Below are 4,565 nucleotides of genomic sequence, written 5' to 3'. Positions count from 1 at the left end.
GAATTTTCTTGGCTTCCTGGATCTGGATGTCAGTTTTCCTACCTAGGTTAGGGATGTTTTCAGTCATTATTTCTTCAAAGTTTTCTGCCCCTTTTTCTCTCTTCTTCTGGAACTCCTATAACACAAATGTTATTTCACTTGATTTTGTCCCATAGGTCTCTTAAGATATCTTCACTTTGTAAAATTCTTTTTTTCTTTTTGTTCCTCTGTTGGGTGAGTTCCACTGCCTTGTGTTCTAGGTCACTGATTCTTTCTGTTGCTTCATCTAGTCTGCTGTTGAATCTCTCTAGTGTATTTTTCAGGTTAGTTATTATACTCTTCAGCTCTGTGAGTTCTATTTGGTACTTTCTGTATCTTTGTTGAAGTTCTTACTGTGTTCATCCATTCTTCCAAGTTTCATGAGCCTTTTTATGACCATTACTGTATACTCTTTAATATGTAAATTACTTATCTCCATTTCATTAAGGTTTTTTCCTTAGGTTTTATCTTGTTCTTTCATTTGGAAAATATTCCTCTGTTTCCTCATTTTGGTTGACTCTGGTTTGTTTCTATATATTAGTTAAAACAGGTATCTCTCCCAGTCTTGAAGGAGTGGCCTTGTGGAGGAGATGAAACTTATCTTTCAACCTTGCCCTAGCTCTTGGTTGCCTTTTGAACCTTTGTGATTGTCTAAGTAGCCTGATTTGTTTTTGATAGGTCCCAGTTGTTGAAGGTGTGCCAAGACCTGTCAGTGTTCCAAAAAGAGGAATCCCAGTCAGCACCTAGTTTCAGGCTGATTGGAAGCCAGACTGCCAGGCAGCAGCATTTAAAGTATGCTAATATATGCACTCCTGTGGGACAACAATCGTAAATCCTGCTGGCCTCTAGTCCACGTGATCAGGTGTTCCCTGGGCAACACTTGCAAAAATTAGGGCTTCAGATGAGTATATAAGCTCTTTTCTGGGAGGTACCAGCAAGCTGTAGTGAGGCTGAGGGAAAGTACAAAGATGGTGTTCCCCAGCCTACATTTCCTGAGTGCACCTCTGTGGCCTCTAGATGCATGGCAAATCTGAAGCCTGTGCCCCAGGCTGAAGCTCCAGGACAAGTAAATAAGCCCTTTTCACAGAAGGGATGGGGGTGTGTTTCAGTCTGCTCTCTGTGCAGTGCCCTGGGGGTGGTCGCCTGCCAAGAACTGTCTGCTCTGATTGTTACAGAGAGCGTCCCGTGGGACCCAGGAATGCAGTCCCCCCCTGGCCACCAAGGCTAGATGATCAAGGAGCATCTCTTGTGTGAACTGTGTTTGCCTGCCAGCTTTAGCAAGCTAGTGGGAGATCATAGGACCAGGGCATACCTGCTAGCTTTTGCAGGGCTGCTAGAGAGCACAGGGTCAGGATGTGTCTGCTGGCGCTACTCAAGGTAGAGGAAGAGCACAAAAATGGTACCTACCAGCTCCTCCATCCCCAGAGAGAGAGTCCCAACAGGGCCCTGCTCCTCTAGAAGATACTTTAGGATTATCAAATGAATCTCCTGAACATATAGTGTAGGCGCTTTTCAAACTGTTGCTTTTGTGCTGGTCCCCAGAGCAAGCCCTTTAGGAGAAATATCTCAGTTTCCTACAGCTTTGGTTTTCAACTCCAGGCATTTTGGGGGCTCATCTCTCCGTTGCAGGTCCCAGTGGTTGGGGTACCTGGGGTGGGGCATGAACCCCTTGCTCCTCAGAGAGAAGCTCCAGATTTGTGAGATCCCTCCTGACTGTGGGTCACCAAGCTGGGCATGGGGTTTTTGGCGAGACTTCGTCTCTGCCTCTCCTACCCATCTCCATGTGGCCCTTTTACTGTTTGTTGTGAAGGAACTGTTTAGCTAGTTTTCAAGTCTTTTCAGAGGGTATTTTTCCATATGTAATTGTAGATTCGTTATGTCCATGGGAAGAGGTGAGTTCAGGATCTTCCTACGCTGCCATCTTCAAAGCCCATTATTTTAACCATTACACTATAGAGCTCACCATATAAGGCTCTTAGAAGTTAAAATTTCTTTATCAAATACCAGTATGAGTGGCTAAAGAGATAATTGGTTAGGCGGTAGAGATGAGAGAATTGGTTTTTATCAAATAAGGCACAATCTTTTTAAAAGCTTCTGCTCTTTTGTTCAGGCTTTTTGTGCTAGCAGGATGAGCAAGTGTCATGGTTTTTATACTGCCAGGAAGCTCTGGGGCCACGGATGAGATCAGAAGTGTCATGATAAACAGTACAAGAAAGCCCATTTGGGCATAACCCTGAAGGCCAACCCTTTCGGAGGTGCTTTTCATGCAAAGGAAATTGTCCTGGAAAAAGTAGGAGTTGAAACCAAACAGCCAAATGCTGCCATCAGAAAGTGTTTCAGGTCCAGCTGATTAAGAACGGCAAGAAAAAAAATCATCTTTTTACCCAATGATGGTTGCTTAAATTTTATTGAGGAAAATGATTTCTGGTTGCTGGATTTGGTTGCAAAGGTCATGCTCTCCTTGGCAACATGGAGTTCGCATTGTCAAAGTTGCCAGTTTCTCTCTTTTGGCCCTCTGTGAAGGCAGAAAGGAAAGACTAAGTTTTGATGGTGAAAACATGGTAGTAATAAATTTTCATATGCCAAAAAACCCCAAAAAAGCTTCATATATCAACATACAATTGAACAAAAATTTTGAAGTACTGGTTCCACTATGAGACCTGAGGCTCCATAAATTTATGTCTATTTTGATTTACAGTGCTTTACACATGGTAGGACTTGGTAAATATGCATTAAATGAATTAATTGGAATATTGTAGAATATAGTTTAAATTGACTTCGATGAACTCAAATTCTTAGTGATCCACTTTATTAAACAATTGACTTCAGCATCTTTTAAGATGATTTGTTACTTGAAAAAAATTAAAATTCTAGTAGTATATAATTTAAGACAAATTGTTTAGAACAATGTTATAACGTGGTTCTCAATGAAATATGGTGACTCCAGTTAATTTAAAACTCTTGGAGGCAAAGGGAAGTGAAAAGATTCCATCTGATGTTACAATAGGCACATAATTAGAGGTCTGGGAGTGTTAGAGTGCAAAGGTCACATGTAGTAAACATGACTTTCTGTGGCGACAGGAGAGGCCACAGAAAAGCCACACAACATCTATTCTCCACTTGGATAAGGGTGGGAGAGTTAGTAACCCTTTTTTACAACTTAGCTGGAGGGGAATGAGGACCCATGGCAGGTCTTCTGTGTCTGACTACCTATTTGACAAAATAATGTATTTAATAAATATTAGAATTTTGAATTCCTTAGGAACTGACTGCATTTTGGGATCAATTCTATAAACCCCGCATATTAATCCTGTTGTGTCCTTTGATGTAGAGGTAGGAGCTTACCCATGCAAAATTTCCCTGACTTTTTATTGATAGAACTCCAAATTCTTTTCCAATTTCCATGCAGTTAGGGATCCAACTATATGACAGTTTCTAAAACCTTCATGATGTTGTTAGTTTCATAGAATGAGAAAGATGAGCATATGCAAAAGATGAGATTGTGCTTTGCTGGTTACTGTTGGTTTCTTAAGGCAACTATAAAAACTGGTAGCCCCTGAAGAGTGGAAGTAGAAACTACTGCAATCCTAGTGTTATTACCACTGGCAGAATTAGCTACACCAATGAAAAATAACAACATCAGATGTAACTCGATCTTTCCTTGGTCAGCAATGGGAGCTAGGTAATAAGCAAAAGTAAGCTTTGTCTATTGGATTTCAAGACTGTAAAAAGAAGTCTAATATTCTGCCATTCAATATGCTGGATGGGAATACTGTAAGACAAATTCAGTACAAACTAAAGGAACTTCAACATGTGTATAAATGTCTAAAATTCTACCCAAAAGATATTTTTAAAATTCTTTTTACATGAGAACCAAACTTCTCCTTGCCTACAGGTTATGTTACTTTGATTGGCTGAATTTTTTTTTTTTTTTGCCATGCCCCACAGCTTGTGGGATCCTAGTTCCCCAACTAGGGATTGAACCCGGGCCCTCAGCAGTGAAAGCGCAGAGTACTAACCTCTGGACCACCAGGGAATTTCTCTGATTGGCTGAATTTTAATGGATAATTATAAATAACAGAAAAGAACATGATTATTCCGTATTTAGTTATATACCAATTACTATGTCTGAATCCTAATTAGGATTAGGATATATGAATCACTACAGCTAATACATGGATAAACATAAACTAGCCAACTGACCCAGTTAGAAAAATTAGACTCACATACACCTTTACATAACTAATGCTAACAGTGGGAACAGACTCCATCCAGAACATTTCTTAGAACAAATTTAGGAAAGTCCAGGGCATCTTCCTTCAAAATGCCTAAAGCCATATCTGATACTCATTGTCCCTATATGTAAGCTGTTCTTTGGTTAACAGCACTCAGCCAGCTTGGAGGTGTTGGATAAATATCTTAAGTTGTAAAGATGTACATGTGAACTAAGAAGTATTCAGTATCATCATTAGGCAGACATCTGTGACTTTTAACTTTCATTGGTGGAAGAATTCCCTTCTTTGTACTAAAGACAGTCTGATGAATGT

At 40.2% G+C, this 4,565-nt stretch overlaps 1 pseudogene; it reads left to right on the top strand.

Moving 5' to 3' along the window:
• Positions 1 to 2,146: 2,146 nt before the first annotated feature.
• Positions 2,147 to 2,675, top strand: LOC137764642 (small ribosomal subunit protein uS12-like; annotated as a pseudogene).
• The last annotated feature ends 1,890 nt before the right edge of the window (positions 2,676 to 4,565 follow it).

This window comes from Eschrichtius robustus, chromosome 5, assembly GCF_028021215.1.
Source record: "Eschrichtius robustus isolate mEscRob2 chromosome 5, mEscRob2.pri, whole genome shotgun sequence".
Classification (NCBI taxonomy): domain Eukaryota; kingdom Metazoa; phylum Chordata; class Mammalia; order Artiodactyla; family Eschrichtiidae; genus Eschrichtius; species Eschrichtius robustus.
The sequence above is the reverse complement of the archived record's forward strand: the minus strand, read 5'-3'. Positions and strand labels throughout refer to the sequence as shown.